The sequence below is a fragment of the Nelumbo nucifera genome, chromosome 5 (genome assembly GCF_055504915.1).
Source record: "Nelumbo nucifera cultivar China Antique chromosome 5, China Antique-T2T, whole genome shotgun sequence".
Classification (NCBI taxonomy): Eukaryota; Viridiplantae; Streptophyta; class Magnoliopsida; order Proteales; family Nelumbonaceae; genus Nelumbo; species Nelumbo nucifera.
This window is the reverse complement of record NC_142653.1, coordinates 73,335,784-73,354,418: the sequence shown is the minus strand read 5'-3', so window position 1 is coordinate 73,354,418 and position 18,635 is coordinate 73,335,784. Positions and strand designations below refer to the sequence as shown.

General features: G+C 37.1%; 1 pseudogene; it reads right to left on the bottom strand.

The window, feature by feature from the left end:
- Positions 1–610: 610 nt before the first annotated feature.
- LOC104589193 (leucine-rich repeat receptor-like serine/threonine/tyrosine-protein kinase SOBIR1 pseudogene) lies at positions 611–18,274 on the bottom strand (annotated as a pseudogene).
- Positions 18,275–18,635: the final 361 nt, after the last annotated feature.

Below are 18,635 nucleotides of genomic sequence, written 5' to 3'. Positions count from 1 at the left end.
TCATAGCCAGGATCTTGTCAAGCTTTTCTTGCATCACTTGGAACTAGACAGGGTCGACTGCGTCTTGTTGTTGAGGTTGCTGGGTTTCGTGGCATGGAGGACTATGATGATAACCGATCCCCAAGATAGGGATCGGCTTGTTGATCTTTCAAAGTTGTTTCTCAGCCTACAAATCTTGCTACTTTCTCAGTAGAAAGTAGTGGGCGGTCAAGCCGAGCAATTAGAGAATGATGCTGGTCCGAGCAAAGTAACATTATGAAAAAGTTGGATCCTTTACTTTGAGAGGGAGGTACATTTTTATAGCCGATGATCCATGTCCTGATCAGATGAGGCTTTTGGGGTTGTCGGGATGAGGTTACTCGCCAAGGTCTTCATGATAGGACCTAATCCCCAACAGAGTTGTCCCCATCCACGTGATGATCTCCTATCTTGGTCGTGCTTATCCACATGATGTGGCACCAATGTGGTTGAAGAGATAAGGTGGGGTTGTGGAGGTGACGCAGTGCTGACATGGCCGAGGAGGTAAGCCGGGCCATGGAGGTGACACGAAGCTGACATGGCCGAAGAGATAAGGAGGCCATGTAGGCAATATGTGGTGTCTAGAGCTAGCTCAACCATAAGCCGAACAACGCCCATTCCCCTTCAGCTTGGGATTGATGGCCACGCTTGGGTTTTCCTAAATCATTTGGTTTCTGATCCATTTGACCAGGCTCATTTCCTCTGTGGTCTGAAAGAAATCATTCGAAGGCAGCTTGCTCAGAACCAACACTGCTAGAATGACAGCAAAGCTGTAAATGTCGCACATGTCTGTAAATTTGAGCGTCTAGTGGTACTCGGGTTTAATATATCCAACAGTCCCAGCCACATTGGAGGTTGTGACATGGGTGTTCATCTCCGGGACTGCCTTCTCCAACCCAAAATCAGCGATGCGTGCCTCCATATCATCATTGAGAAGTATGTTTTCAGGCTTGAGATCTTTGTGAATTATACGAGGGTTGTGGTGCATATGGAGATACTCAAGGCTAGTGGCCACACCCAGCACAATCTTGTGTCGCACTAGCCAATCCAATTCTCTCTTTCCTTCTGATACCTTATTCAGCACATCCTATAAGCTCCCATTCTTCATGTATTCATACACCAGATAATGGAAATCTATCCGTGGCACATGGGCTAGCAAAGGGAGCAAGTTTTGATGCCGAATCTGACCCGCAATTTGGATTTCTAAACAAATTTTCCGCATCTTCTTCATCATAAGCTTAATGACTTCCTTTGCTAGTTCATCTCCATCGATGGGGTTGAGCTGTATTATCTTCTTGATTGCTATAATCTTCCCGTTGCTTCCCAACAATTCAGCCTTGTAAACCTCTCCGCATCCTCCTCATCCAATGATCTCCAAAGATGCAAGCCCGTCTTCTTTTTCCAAGAATGCTAAATCTTTGGCCTTCTTGATCAGCGGACTAAAGATAGCAGGGCCCAAGTCCTTCACCCTGCCTCTTATGCAAATTAGAAATTTAAACAATACCGACACAATCAATCCCGATACCACTCCAGCAGCCACACAGGCAAGGAATCTGAAGATCTAGCCCTTAAGTTTCTTTTTGCTCTTGTTGTGCTTGTGGGTTTTTTTTGAGGAAGAAGGAGCTTTGGCTTCATCAGAATCGGTTCTACTAGAATTAGTTTTACTAGGCGACAGCACCATGGCAGAATTGTTGTGATTCTTTGTCATATTATACTCGGTGAGCATGTAATGCTTAGGGAGAATATTCTTCATCCCCAAGTCGAATTTGGAGTGTTGGACCCGGTTCAGCGATGTAGGCACTGGATGTTTATGATAGTGAACAGTATTTCTCAAAGAAGAAGAAGAAGAAGAATGAGAAAAAGAGAGACCGGTGGTATAGATCGGAGTAGGTTACACCGCTTAGGTGTAGGACGTTGATGACAATGAACAGTATTTCTCAAAGAAGAAGAAGAAGAAGAAGAAGAAGAAGAAGAATGAGAAAAAGAGAGACCGGTGGTATAGATCGAAGTAGGTTACGCTGCTTAAGTGCTTCGGGAAGTTGAGGATAGTGAACAATATTTCTCTTCTGATTAGTTAAATGAGGTGTTTTAGTGAAAATAGATGCACATTAATTCGTAAAAGGGTAAAATAGGTATTTTGAAAAAAAATTATCATCAATTTAACGTTTTCTGTCTTAGTCATTGACGGATGGTAGGTATTTGTCAATTTTTTTCAAAAATAAAGGGGAGGTTTTTGCTAAAGTAAAACCATAGGGGAGGTTTTTATGATTGTCAAAAACTTCAGGGGAGGTTTTTGTATTTTACCCTTAAATAAAAGGGACAGTGATTTACATGGAAAATGCTTAATTCCCTCCTCCTTAAACTAAAGATACAAATCGGAGCCTTTAACACTCGGACCCTTTCATGAACAGGACCTCAAATCGAACTAGACTTGAATTCGAGACCCAATAAAGATTGGACTTAAAGATCCCTCAACTCCCTAGAAAGAGAGAAAGGGAGCTTGTCTTCCACCCATAGGGAAATTCCTCAAATGATGGAACCTCCTCTTAGGAAATCTCTTAAACTTTCCAATTATAGGATGCCTTGGGAAACTTTTAGAAAGAAAAAGAAGAGTAGTACAGCACCACACTTAACCTCAAAGGTGACCTTGTGATCTCTAAGTTTTTTTTTTTTTTGTGTGTGTTGATGTGTTCTTCCAAGGCTTTGGTTAGGGGCGGATTAAACATTTTCCTAGTTAAAAGAGGTGAGAAAACGAGTGGGTGTGCAAGGGGCTTAATCAAAGGCATTAGTCCTAAGCCAATAGCAGCATGGTTGCCCCTTTCTAGGACCTACCAAAACTTATTTAAATTGGCTCAAAACTTGGGATTTGAATATGTACCTAACCCTTCTTGAGTCCTTATGAAAAATTAGGGTTTTGTTCAATCAATTGTGCATTTCTCACGAGGTTCTAACATAAAATAACAAAAATTCCCTTGTTTTGCCTTGTACTTAAGGAGGCCAAAATGGAGTATCTTCAATGTTGCATTCTTTCATCAATACTCCGACTATAAATAAGAATATCATCAAAATAAAATACAATAAACTTGCATAGGAAAGACTATAACAACTGAGTCATAACTATCATAAAATGTGGAAGTTGCATCAGATAGACTGAGACATGACTAACCATTCATCTAGGCCTGATTCTAATTTGATGGTAACCAGTTTTGTGGTCTACCTTGGAAATGATAGATGCTTGGTTTAGTGAGCAACTTGTTGACTTAGCGCTATAGCTCTTTATGCTCCTTAGAGCTTAATTGCTAGTGGGACGGCCAGTTCGGAAAGAGGGTTATGCATGGTTTTCAAAACCGGACCGGAAAACCGGGAACTGGTCAGGTGGTCAGTTCCAATTTTTCTCAAAACTGGATTTTTTTCAAAAAAATGTTGATTTGGTCAACAAACCGTTGATTTGGGCGGTTGAACCATTCGACGGTTTTGACCATTTTTTATTTTTTATTTTTTTGTTAGAACGGACTGACCGTTCGACCCGAGAACCGGACCCCTGACCGGTTCATTCTCCGGGTTGGTTTTAAAAACCTTGGGGCTATGGGTACAAGATCAATTTGGTGTTTGATGTCTCATAGGGGCAAGAGGCCTTCAACTATCTCAATAGGGAACAAATGTGAGAACTCATCAATCAGAGGTTAAAGACTCGCGGGAATTGGTGTGTGCTCTTCCATGGAACTTTCTATGAGATCAAACATCTTGCCTTCTCTTTTGGCCGCACTAGAGACTCAATGAATAAAGTGAACACGATGCTAGAGGTCTTCTATCGATCTCGTTGGAGGCAAGATTTTCAAAGCACAAACGTGACACCCTCTTTGACTAAGCTATAAGTATTGGTTCATCCATCATGTATGATGCTCTTATTATACTGCCAAGATCTTCCCAACAAAAGGTGTTAAGCATTTGTTTCTGCAATATCACACCTCTTCATTAGTGTAAGACTATCCATAGTGAAGCTTTCCCTTCAAATTCCTTCTTTAGCCAGTTGAGAGTGTAGGACAGTATGAATGAGGATGTGTGGTTATGAGTAGCTTGAGCTTTTGAATAGCTTCCTTAGACACTAATTCTCACTGGTAGCTTTGATGAGATGTTGCTCCTTGGGCAGGTGCGGTCATGGTCATAGGTTTGTAGTTCTGCAAGGTTGGAGGTACAGTGGGCTTGAGGGGTCATTGAGCCCACAATTTCTCCACTCTTCGTGCCACTTGTTGAGAATCAGAGATAAAGTAGATGTATAAGGATACTTGTAATTTCTGACTCAAGGAGGGTTTCAGTCCCATAATGTACTTGGTCACAATGATCTCCTTGAGATCTTGCAAACTCATCTAAGCTAGTAGTGACTAGAACTTGTATGTATACTTGTCTATTGTCTTGTCTCCTTATCATAGTAACTGCAACTAGATGAATAGGCTCTAGTGGTAATCTAGGGGAAGGAACTCCCTCTTCATCTTCACCTTCATAGATTTCTAGGTTCAGATCTTGTATTTTACTATCCTACCATGCAAGAGCTCGCCCTCATAGCTTGAAAGCTACCAAGGGAACCTTCTATTCAGGCGCCAACTTGTAGTTAAAAAATTTCTCAATGTTTCTTAACTAGTTGACAAATTCTTTCAGATGCATAGTTCCCACAAATTCAATCAATTCACACTTAATGCCACCATCCAAATGATGAGGTGAAGGTATTTTTGTTGTTGCATGTCATCTATGGTGATGTGCTTCTTATTTGGGTGACTCCCATAAGGAAGGCACCTAGGCTTCTTCAAACTCCTATCAACTTGACAAGGAGTTTTGTGAATGGAGGAAAGGGGAGATAAATTAGCACTACAAAAGGATCTCCTACCTCTTCGCCTAAGTAGGAATGCAAGTCAGGTGAGATGGTCAACTTTAAGCTCAACCCATGGCCAACCCTAAGAATTTACCAACCCAAGCTTGATCTGAACCAGAGGTCAAGCCCGAACTATCCAACCTAGGCCCGACACCATCCTAGGCTTGGGTTGGTTAATTAGCCTAGATTAAAGTTTAATATATATATATATATATAGATAGATAGATAGATAGATAGATAGATAGATAGATAGATAGATATGGCTTATTAAAAAAATATGCATATATGTATGTATATAGGTGGTTTGGGCTCTGGTTATGATAAGGTAGGGCCAGGCTCAGGCCGGTTTCAGGCTATTTAAGGGCTAGGCCCTACCTAACCCAAAAAATAAGGAATCTAAAGTTTTAGGCCTAGGCCCAGTCTAAGGCCCTAAAATCCAAGCCCACGTTGTGTAAAATTACAGGTTGGGTCAATTCGAGCTTGGGTTAGGCCCACCCAAGTTGCATTCCTATGCCCAAGGACCAAGTTAGTAAGATTTTGTACCTAAGTTGAGATCTGAATAAATTGTCTATTGGTGTTGGTGATATGTTCCTCCAAGTCCTACATTGAAGGGGAATTCCTTTGTATACCTCGAACAAAACATTATTTGGTGGCATACCCTCCACATCTAGAAGCCATTATGGCTTTGATACTAGATGGTACAGCTATAGTTCTCTAGTGGTACATTTGGTGGTTGAGAAAGGATGAGACTAGAAAGGATGGGATAGAAAGATCGGGATGGGAAGAGAAAATATTTTTTTCTTAGATTTGCATCGTGTTTATTTCCCGAGAAACGATATGCTAAATAACTAGTTTCCTGCATTTGTTTACTGAGAAAATCAGTCAATTTTGCAATGTGATGGTATTCATCCCAATAATGTATCGAATACACCCTGATATTCAAAAAAATAAGGAAAAAATGAACACAAATCAGCGGCCATATGAACATTGTTACCTTTGTGCGAGCGAGAAAAAACAATACCTACCTCAAACCCAAAAATCATAAAAATGACACATCTCAACCCAAAACGTGCCATATTGAAAAAAATTACCACAATACCAAAAAAAATATGGAGCTTACAGTAGATCTATAATAGTCGTTCATCATTTTGGATCTTAAAATAGTTAGGATATCTTACCTTTGCACGAGTGAGCAAAGTGAGCAAGGAGATTTGGACCCTACAAGTTAAAAAACACAAAAAAAAATGTTAGATCTACAAGATAGAAGTGTAAATCTGTTGAAAAAATCAAGGTTACATGCTGGAAAGAATAGATTCTAGCTGGAGAGCAGCCATCTCTTCCCACCGACAAGAGGAGCTCGATGGCTACAAAAATAGAACCAAAAATACTCATCGGTTGTCAGCGGTCATGTTCGTGGTCGTACCTTGTCTGGAGATCAACAATAACAGCACCGGCAAGAAGACCGTTGTTGACCCAGGATCGCGGTGAGGGTTGTCTAGAAAGAGAGCAGGAAGAAGAGCCCGATCTTTTTATCAGAAGTTTCCTTTTGCACTGGGGTCACACCAAATCAATACAACCCCATTTCATCCATTTTGGAAACCCGCATCCCATACATTTTCCTTCCCATCCCTTCGAACAAACGCTAGAAAACTGGAATCTTATGGAAATATTCCCATTTCCCTTCCCCACCGCAACAACCAAACATACCATAAGGGAGTAAGTTTAAGACCAACAACAACTAGAATTGCTTTGATAGTGAAAATAATGAAGCAACTAAGTAGAACTTTCCACTTGGTTTTGCAACTCAATAAGGTAGCGACCTTATTCTCTACTTACGTAGACAATAGTAAGGATTTGGGGTTCTCTATGGCTCTAAGACAAGTCTGATAAAAGAATAAGAAATAAGGATAGACACCTAAAGGCAAAACATAAACAATTTGTATTAACCATCAAAAACTATCATTATAGATATCTAGATAGCCTTTTATACTACTAATCTTAAAAGGAGTACAACTTTTGGTGCCAAGATATTGAAACAAAAAAGGCTAAACAACAAGAGAGGTAACTCCACATGTTCTTGTAAGCTAATAATACAAACTGGGAATTGATGGGGTGAGATCACAAAAGAACAACCTCATAAGGATAACAATGCAAGTCTAGGAGGTCTTGTGGTCTTTTTGAGTTTGGAATAGGCAAGGTTGGTGAGGCTAGATCTCATGGTTGCACTACCAATGATGGGGATAACATGAGGTAGGCATGGTTGGTGATCTTGACCCTCTTTTGATGGTCTTGCAGCTTCATGGGGTGGTGGGTTCTCTCAAGCTTTGCTGAACTCAATCTCATTTCTTTAGGTTTTGCTAAATTCAACTTGATTCTTTTGGGTCTCATGGGACTCAATCTTGCTCTTTTGCCTCATTTTTTTGTAGGTTGCATCACATCTTATTTATTAACATTTGATGTATTTCATTGAAAATAAAGTCATATTCCATTTTGATTAAAATTTGACCATTTTTGCTATTTCCCCAATATCATTTACCCACTATTTGTGAATTCAAAGGAATAATGTAAATGATAGTGAGAGACAGATTGTGGCAAGAGTGATTCAACAAAGGTTAGATGCCAATTAAAGTTAGGGAGAATGACGGTTCTGCCCATAGGCTCAAAGTAACTGGACCCTAACTTTGGGCATGATCTAGAGGAACTAGTAGAGCCCATCTATCTTGCCACAAAATTGTATTTGTACCTATACCAATCCTCTGAACCAACCTTCTTTCTAAAACTTTGACACCCTTGATTATACTCTTCCACCCCCATGAATCAGCTAGTAAAGCTTCCAATTCCAAAAAAAAAAAGTTTACCCTCTTCCATACTTTTGGTATCATATTTTGAGCCCATACTTTATCCTAGTTATGCATGAGACACCATGCAAACTTAGTAAGAAAGGCTAGATTATTCAAATAAGTGTCCCTAAGCCTAAGCCCATCATATTTCCTAGGTTGTATAAGGTAATTCCAACCCACATGATGAATTCTCCTGGGTTGTAATTTGAAATTGTAATATAACAAAATTTTGCAAACTTTGTCATCATTTAAAACCTTTATTAAAGGGTCTTGCATCTTATTAAAAATGAGAAAAAAATCTAAGATACCAATTGTCGAGTGGCCAATCACTATGATAATAAAAGTTATCTTTTATAGATTTGAATAATATGGTAAGCTTGTCTCTTGGATATGCTAGAGATTTATAGTCTTTTCTTATTAGGTAAATTACTTAAACCTCCTCTATAGTTTATGTCAATTGCTTTAACATCTCCTAAAATTTAACATCTCCAAAAACCCTCCTCCGCATTTTAGATAAATTATACAAATTTAGTCTGACGTTGAGAATATTGAAATATACATTAGCCAATTTTACCTAGACCTAGAAATCGGGTTGGGTTGGGTCAGGTTCAAGTCAGATGAAGGCATTTTTGGGTCATTTTGGGTCAATTCGACTTTCAGATTGGATCAGAAAAGGGGTAGACCTTATCCCTAAATATTTAGATTATGGCTGACCCATGGGTCAATGGTTCAATTGCTTAGGTTAGCTGGTCTTTGACTAGATCAACGATATTTTTTACCAAAAATTTGGGTTTAACCATCTATTTCACACAATTTGAATGGTTCAATCATTTGAATTAACACTAGCTTGAAAATGTTGGATTGAAAACTAGGGAACTTGGTAGTGATCCATGACCCAACCCAAAATCTGTTTAGGTCAAGTTGGGCCAATCCGCCTTCTACTTTGGGTCATTAAATAGGGGGCCCTGACCTAACCTGCTTTTTCTAGGTTGGGTTGGGTTAGGTTAGAGTTACAGTTTGGGTCAACTTTTTACTAGGTCTATTTTTACCCAAGAATAAGTAAAACTCACATAAGACGAGGAGACAAGTTACAAGTTTACCTTCTCAAAACCTTGGGGTCCCCCATGGTAAGGATATGAAACTTCAATTTCATTATGCTTCTTAGAATAGGACCACATCAGTCTAAGCTATAGAATTTTGGAACAATAGAAAATAATGATTAACGAGTTTGGTAACCCCTTCAAACACTTTTAATCTAAAAAAATATATCCATTTAGTCATAAAAACAACCAAAACAAGAACAATCTATCAAAATATTAACTAACCACAACAATGTCTTCAATTCTCATCCACATGGAAAACATCCTCTTTCTTAGAGATTTTTCATCAATTATATTAAGAGTACAATGCTTGGAATCCAAAATACTCATTTGATCCACCAAAAAAACCATTCTTTAAAAGATTTTTCATAAGTTCTATCCTACCTCAAAATGACAATTTATGAAAATGACTTACTTTAACTCTTCAAGGGATTGGAGACATTTGTCCATGAAATTTCATGAATTCCAAACCTGCACTTGATCATTGTGAGCTTTGGAAAGATCATGGCTAGCTCAAAAAGATGGAGTCACCACCCATTTTTTAGAGGAAATGGGTCTTTATTTTTAATTTTGAAAACTTGATTTTAATTCTTTGATAGTGACTCCATTTTCCACCACAAAACTCACTTAATTGAGAGAAAATCTGGAATAGGATTGGAAAGGGAAAGGTGCTTGGCACCCCACTTTTTAAGCCCTTGATTATACTCTTCCATCCCTCTCAACAAGCTGTTAGAATTTCTGAAATTTGGAGAAAAATGCTCTCAACTACTCTTGAGATTGATTTCGAGGTGATGTTATCGGGCCTTAGGTACTAAGTTCCTTAAGACCCTTACCTCTCTACCCCTTTATCTCAGTCTAGGAGAAGCTGAGAACGCAAGTTCTCCAAGATCCCATATATTCAAGCAACCCCAAAATTACAAATTCGAACTAAAAAGGAGTGAAAGGCATACCACTCATGTGTGTGACCATGCATGGCAAAGGTTTTCCAGCAGTTGGAATGAGTTAAAACGAACCTTGAATGGGCTACTGAGATGGGGAGTACTTCTGGTTACAAACCTTTAGTCTAAGAACAAAAGGACGTCTTTGAAGTCTGAAGTTCAAAATGTTTGGGGATTTTCAGGTAAATGGAGGTTCTATAGAGGTAAGAGATGCTTCTAAGGTCCCTCCCCCATTTTTACCCTCTCTGGTCCCCCTTAGAGCTTAAGTTTGGTCCTTATTTATAGAGAAAAGAGGGGGAACATGTTTGAAACCTGTCCAATCAAAAAGCTTGGGCTTCAAGATAGATTTTTCTTGATAAAGGCAAAGATTTTTCATAGAAAATGGTTTACAATCAAGCTTTCCTATTTGATGAAAGGATTATCCTCAATTTGGGGTTGATTTTAATGGGTTTTGTGCATCCAATGAGATCTTAGGGTGTACTTGTCATTGCAATTTTGTATTTAAGGTTGTTAGTGGCATAAAATGTAAATTTGATTTAACCATAAATGTCATTTTGCCTTTTCTTGACTTTAAGTGGGATATATTTAGGTTTTTGGGATTTATAAGTTTGTTAGGCTTAATTTATTGATCCAAATGTTTTAACAGGTCAAGTAAAGGTCTGCTATCAACCATCACCTTTTTAGGTCTTAGGTTGGGACAAATAAGGAGGTTGTTTAATCTAGTGCATCAAAATAGAATCTTTTAGGTTAACAGTCAAACGGGTGAATTAGGATGTAAAATTTGACATGCTAGGGTTTTTTGGGCCCCTGAATAAAGTGGTTTAGTCTAATTAGTCAAATAAGGTGTGGACGGTGGCTGGTATGTTCGAATTAATGAAATTTGTTGAAATAGAATCTTAGCTTGATAGAGGATCAAACGAGGGAATTTTGGGATGAAATTTGGTGGGTAGGCATTTGTGACATCCTAAGTTTGATGGAAGTGATGAATCTTTAATCAAAGGTCTAGATTAAAGGTTTTGGTTCAAATTAAGGGTGTGGCTTATGGCTTGTCAACTAATGGAAAGGTCCAAAGTGGAATCTTGCTTATTTTATGGAAAATTTTGAGGAATTTAAGGCTAAATCTGATGGGTGATTTATTTTAGGGATTCTGGATTTTGGACTCAAGATACATTAAATTAGAATCCTTGTCGACCAGACGATTAATCAAGAGAGTTTTGAGTTGAAATTTGGCGTGTGAACATGGGTTAAGGTGAGGAGCCAGGTGAGTGGTTCTGATTTGATAGAGATTTGGTTGATCTTGGTTATCTAGATTTATTCATTCAGGACCATCAAAATGGAATCTTGGTATTAAGGCAATGAATGTATTGGGTTAGATTTTGCATAGCCAAGGTTTGAATGTTGTGTAAATTGAAACCATCATAAAGGAGGTTGGTGTGATAAATGGCAGGTCTCTAGGGTTTGTTAATGAAATTTAACATGCAACTAAGTTATTGTTTCCTAAGTCTAGGGGTCATGTCTAATCGGTTTTCATGTCGATTTCAATGTTCTCATTTGTCACGTAGGTTTTTTCAAAAGTAGAAATTCAGGGTTTTGGCAAGTCTTGAGTTGATCTAGTGTGTTTTCATGTTTTGGTCTAAATAGAGGGTACAAGGAGGTAGGGTGAAGGGACCAAGAAAAATTTAGGTGCTAACAACTACCCCTTTTTCTTAGATATAGCAAGCTTTTGAACAACAAAGAAGAAGAAGCACACAGATACTTTTGCGAGAGACGGGAAAATGGAAGAATGAACTTTTTCTATGGAATTTTAGTCAAGGTCAAGGTTGATGTAGTGCAGTGCCTTTGCTTGGAAGGTGTAGTTCAACCCCAAGCCTATAAAGGCAAATGCAACTGTCAAGAATCATGCAAAAAACAAAGTGATGTCATCCAAGAAATAGATAGTATTAATTAATGTTTTACTTTGTCTTTTGATTAACACTTACATTATTGACTAATTTTAAGGATTTGATACTTTGATGGATTTTATTTGGTTATTTGATGAAGCTTGTTGGGTTTTTATGTATTTTGATGTTTTATGGAATATGGTATTGAAAGAAATTTTATGGGTGTTTGATTTCAAAACCTTTTAGAAAACCATTTTGAAAACTTGATAGAGGCCTTGTGATTACAGAACATGTTGTCATTTTGATAGGTAACAAGTGATGATTTAGTTGTGGTGTGGAAATAAGTCCCAAGTGATGATTTAGTCTTCATAAGGATGGTTTAAGGATAGGGTGGTCTGGTCACAATTTATTAAGCTTTTTACACTTTTGGGGATGCTTTCATACACAAAGGTGTGGAAATAAGTCCCTAGAGGCAACTTTTGAACTTTATGATTATGCATGAATGGAAATAACTTTTTGAAAAATTTTAGGAAGTGAAAGATTTTTGCATTTTTCTGAATCGGGATTTTAAGATACACAAAGTGGTTATTTTTTTATTGATTTTAGGGTTATGCCAAAGGTGAAGTGAAAAAACTTTTAATTGATTTTAGGATCATGTCCGAAGGTGGTTCCATGGAGCGGAAAAATTTGATGGATCTTAGCATTATGCTCGAAGACGAATCACATGAAGTGAAAGATTTTGATGGATTTTACATTGTGCTTGAAGGTGACTCGCATGAAGTGAAAGATTTTGATGGATTTTGCTTTATGCCTAAAGGTGAGTTGCATGAAGCAAAAGATTTTGATGAATTTTGCATTATGCCTAAAGGTGAGTTGCACGAAGCGAAAGATTTTAATAGATTTTATTTTATGCCCGAAGGTGAGTCATACAAAGCAAAAGATTTTGATGGATTTTTTTTTATTTAAGATTTATGTGATTTTATATTTTGATTAGAAGATTTCTAGATAATGATGATGATGAAAGAATTTTTTGGATGGTTTGGATTAAAGAATTTTGAGTGATTTGGATTTGGACAATTTTGGATGAAAGTAATTTGATGAATTTGTATGAAAGAAAATTTGATGCAAAGATTTCTGAATAATTTTGGATTTGGATGAAAGTAGTTTGTATGAATGTATTTTAGATGATTTGGATGAAAGAATTTTGGATAATTTTGGATTTGGATAAAAGTAATTTGTATGAATGCATTTTAGATTATTTGGATGAAAGAATTTTGGATAATTTTTGGATTTGGATGCAATTGAGCTCTAATTTTTTTAATTTATTAAACAAGGATTAGTTGAATGGTCAAGGCTAGCTCCCGACAAAACAATGGCATTCAAAAGGGACCCGCCTACCCTTGATGGAGTGTGAGATTTGACAATTAAAACACTAATTGTTTCAAAGATATGTGTCATGGAAATGTTAGATTTTTAACTGAAAACTCATTTAGGAAAATGTTTGAGTGAGAGGTAGTTGGTCCTTTATTATTGAAATCGAATCTTTGCAACTTGTTGAAAGAAAGTATTGTCATTCTTTGTAGTGGGGTAGTCAATTTGAACAATGGATTGAACTTCTTGTGCTTTGGTACACTTGCCCCAAGTTTCGAATATATCTTCTTTTTGTTCCTTTTTGCCCCTAGTTTCTAGGCCCAACTTCTTTTCTTCTTCTTTTATTAACCATTGTACTTGATTCCGTCATTGTTAACAAAGTAAGGTCTATCTAGGGCCAATTCATGGATGAACGACATATCAAGGTTCTCCTTAATTGGCTTCTTAAGGAAAAAATATTGCTCTTGGAATTGTTGGGGCCCTTTAGTGAGCTTGCCCCTAATTTCTTTCTCATTTTTCTTTCTTCATTATCTTCTCCTTTTGTATTCTTTTCTTTTTTTTTTGTTTTCCCTTTGATCTATGCATCCTTGGAAATTTGTAAGTTTTGTCATAAAAAAGTTTTAAAGAATGGCTTAAGTGGCCTGACTAACATCTAAAAGAATGATAATGGACCAAGAGGAATTGATCAGCCAAAATGGCCTTCAGTCCTTTGATTGATCAGCAAATAATAAGGGAATTATAAGGATACCCTTAATTTATGTTGACTCAAGAGGAGCTATTGCAAGTAGACTTTTCTTTGTATCTTCAATGCCTGTGCTAATTAGGTTGTCCCCTTCTTCGAATATTTACTTCTTTAAATTTTTAGTCAACATCCAACTTTTCTCAAGAACACATCCATGGGACTTGTCGCAAGTCTTTAATTAAGTTCAATTTTGATCATTAAATATAGATATGTTGGAAGGGTAAATGGGACCTAGTTGAATTTACTATTTTGTTGGGAGTAATTCATGGGACACAAACATAGATTAACAAAAGAAATAGAAAAAAAACAAACTTTTGTTTAGTAAAAAACTTGAGTATAATGAGTTTTATGGAGCAAAGAATAAAAAATCAAAGTTCAATGCAAAGATGCTTTGGGCGGCAGCATGTTCACAAGCTCGATCTCAAGGTTGTACTTGCCATCATCAATGAGGCATTGGATAGCGTACTTCAATTATTAGCATTCATTAGTCTCATGTCTCAGTCCTTTATGGTAGGCACAGTAAGCCTTCTACTTGAAATTCTTTGGATCTGCGAAAGGTTTCCAAGACACCAAATTAAGATACCCTTTTTTACCAAGAGAGGAAAAAACTGGGAAGGTCAGCAAGGTAACAGGGTGAACTTCTTCATTTCTTTCTTGAATGGTTGACAACGGGAAGCGAAGGTGTTGTTCCTATGCAAGAGATTGGTTTGGGCTCAATTTCTAATGAAAGACTAGTAAAATGATTGCTAGAATTTCTAAAATCTAGAGAAAAATGCTTTGAACTCTTCTTGAGACTGATTTTGAGGTGATGTTGCCGGGCCTTAGGTACTAATTTCCCTAAGACCCTCGTCTCTCTGCCTCTTTTTCATAGTCTAGGAGAAGCTGAAACGCATGTTCTCCAAGGTCTCATAACTTCAAGAAACCCATAAATTACAAATTCAAGCTAAAAAAGAGCGAGAGGCTTACCTCTCATGTATGTGTGTGACATTGGCAAAGGTTTTCCAACAACTGGAATGAGTTAGAATAAAGCTTGAATAGGCTATTGAGATGGAGAGTACTTTTGATTGGAAACCTTCAGTCTGAGAACAAAGGGTTGGATTTGAAGTTTGAGGTTCAATATGCTTAGGGATTTCAAGTAAATTGGGATTCTACCAAGGAAAGAAATGCTTTAAGGTCCCTCCCTGTTTTTACCCTCTTTGGTCCCCCTTAGAGCTTGAGTTAGGTCTTTATTTATAAAGAAAAGAAGGGAAACATGTCTGAAACTTGTCTAGGCAGAGAGTCTAGGCTTCAAGATAGCTTTATCACAAAATGGCAATGATTTTTCAAAGAAAATGGTTTATAGTCAAGATTTCCTATTCGGTGAAAGGATTCTCCTCGATTTAAGGTTGATTTACATGGGCTTTGTGCATCCAATGAGAGCTTGGGCCTACCTGTCATTGCAATTTTATATTTGGGGTTGTTAGTGGCACAAAATATAAATTTAACTTAACCATACATGCCATTTTATCTTTTCTTGACTTTAAGTAGGGGTGTATTTAGGTTTTTAGGCTTTTTAAGTCTATTAGGCTTAATTTTATTGGTCCAAATGTTTTAACAGGTCAAGTAAAGGTTTGATATCAGCCATCACACTTTAGAAATCTCAAGTTGGGATAGATAAGGGTAAAGGTGGATTTGAGCCGAGCCGAGCCAAAGATTTGGGTATTCAAGCTCAGCTCAGTATAAAATTACAAGGCTTGAGCTCGAGCTCGATTCAAACTGGAAATACAAGCTCAGGTTCAACTTGAATGAAAAAACTATATATTCGAGCTCGTTTCGGCTCGAGTTCGATAATGACCCGAGCCTATTCGAGCTCAAGCTTTAATAAATATGTAGATTATGGCAAGATGCATGGTTCAAACTCTATTTATAAAAAAAAAATAATAATAATGATATTACAAAACTTATACAAAGTACAAACCATATGAAAATTTTAGAATGTGGTTCTTGCTTCCTAGGCACCAAACAGGTTAAATACCATGGAAACTAAAATATATGCCCGATGAACATTGTTGTCTTCAATGTTCCTGCTTCTTGGGCACCTAACATTATTGTATTCAATGACCATTAGGAGGGATACTCTAGTCTCCACCCTCCACCACCTTTTTCATCCTATTCTCCCTCTCTTCTAGCTGCTTAAATAAGCAGGGACAATATCTTCCCTAACATAAGTTTGTACTTTATATTCTTTTTTTGATAGGTGTAATTCAATTAAAAAAGAGGGAGAGTTTCCCTTAAAACATGTACTATGTTTAGCTTCTATACGCGACAAGATATATATAAAAGAAAAAGAAACAAAGTAAGCAGCTAATTAGACTGCTGCAAGGAAAGATACAGATTGGACACAGAAAGCATTGTCAAAATGATTTGGCAAAAGAGCTTATAGTTGAGATTCTGTAACTCTGTGGGATTTGGACCACAAAATGATGGTTTTCTCCACTCTTCCTATTATTATTCCCTTTAGGGGTTCTTTATTTTCAAAAATCATGCAATTTTGTACTTTCCATCGATTCCAGCATAGGACAAGTAGGACTAAGTTCTAACTTCCAAAAGACTTTACCCTTTCACTAAACTTTGAGTCAACCAAGAAGAGAACAGAGCCTGCAGATATCATGGTAATGGACCCTGTCTATTGAAGAGCTGAAAGAAATGAGTCCATGTGCTATAAGAGAAACTGCAATGAATTAACAAGTGGCTAGCTGATTCATTATGGAACCCATATAAGTAACATCTGTTGACCAATGGCATGCTCCTAACCTGTAATGGGCCAATGGTAAGAATCTTTTCCAAAATAGCAGTCCATGCAAAGAAAATCACCTTGGGTAGAGCTTTGACCTTCCAAATCCCATACCAGGGCACTAACTCATCACCCAAGTAGATAAGAACTCCATGATATGATTTCACTAAGAAAGGTCCTGACTTATCTGGTCTCTAATAACAGAGACACCAGTTAAAACAGTGGTAAACCTGCTCAAACATCTTAACCAATCTTTAGCATCCCAAGCAAACAGATTTCTCCATAGTCTTGGATTTAGATAATCTTGTCCCCTATCATTTCATAACATTTTTTTGATTGTGGCATCCTCATTGTATTCCATTCATTTGTTATTCTGAAAGGAAAAGTAATGCATTGCTGAAAAAACTACTATAAACAAGGTCCAAGTACACCAAGGCTCTATACATAAAGACAAACTCACATCCATCCATCCATTCATACATATATTATGCACAGACATAGTACATGAATTTCAATCAATAACCATAAAAGATATTAGTTGTAAGCCTGTATAGGACTGGAACTATACATCACAACATGAAAAGATGTTTCAGATGTCCTTTTCTCAAAGAAAAAATGGAGCAGGGTCAATCTTTCTCTTTCATATGTCCTTTTTTTTACAAATTCTATAATGCTATGTATCCTTGAATGTACATAATCTACATTTCATAACCATCAATAATATCATGTTACTGACCAAAAAATTAATGCACCTAGCTTGTTAGATAATTCTCACACATCTCTAAACTGATTCAATATTGACAACCAATATCTAAGTCAAACTTGAATATCAAGTTCTACAAAGCAATCCAAGGCAACAACAAAGAGAATAAAGGAAATTAATACCAACAAAAAGAAATCAGGGACCAAACATGGGTTAGCATACCTGCAAGCCATGTCTGCAATCTCCTTTGAGTGGTAGTCAATCTTGGACTGTGTGAACTTCAGCCCATGAGCAATGCTAACTGCTAACCACTACAGTCCGATCAGTATTCAGTAGGGCCAATAACCCCACTTCTCCTAAGTTTAATCAATGCTGTCAAAGCAACACCAGTATGCCTTGTTTCCAATGTAGAGAAGGTGAAAAGAAAAAAAAAATAGGTTTAACAAAATTAATAAGCTTTGTTCAGATGTAAGATGCTAATGCCATTAAGAATTAAACAAAATCATCAAATATAAATTGCCATTTATATTTATTCAAATGTTAAATATCCATTATGAGTTTCTAACCATAAGATCCATAACCATAAAGCAACTAGAAAAATCAAGAAGTTAAATATCCTAAACAATTGAATCCACAGCCAATGATTGACATGGTCACATCTCCTGATCCTAGAGCATCCAAACAATTTACCCAAAGTTGAAGGCATCATTAAGAAATGGGTAGAACTATCTCAATAGGTTTCTTGTCCACCTACAAACATGAAAAAGGACACAAATTTAATAATTGATGAACAATAAACCAAAGAAAAAAATAAATAAATAGTGTGCCAATAAGCAATAAAAGTATAAATTAAGTGTAAAATACCTTTTTGTTTTTTCTTCACCCCATGAAGGACACGAATACAATCCCTTCCACAAATCAAAGCTTGAATAGTCTCTGGAACCAAAGACGTACGATAAGAATTAATTACCCTACCACTAGCACTGAATGTAGCTTCTAAAGCTACTGTGGATATTGGAATAGCAAGAATCTCAGTTGCCATCTTTGACAATACCCGATATTTTAAATTATTTGCCTTTCACCATTCCAAAGCATTAAACTCATAATGTGACCTTTCTTCCTCACAAATATAAGCACCCTCCTCAAGGTATATATTCAACTCTGATTTTGGTGAGGGAATGGTCTCAACTCTCTTTACATAACTCATCAATTTTGACCATCCCAAATTTGTTGATGTCTGAGAGTTGGAATTAGAACTTGTAGAAGACCTTTTGCTACCATTCCCTTTAGTGGATGATTGGTCACTGCTATAAGCATTATAAGCAGCTATGTATTCATCATAAAGCTGGTATAAAGCCCTTCAAACCTACTCAATGTTTCTTCTAGCTTCAGCTTCTGAATAT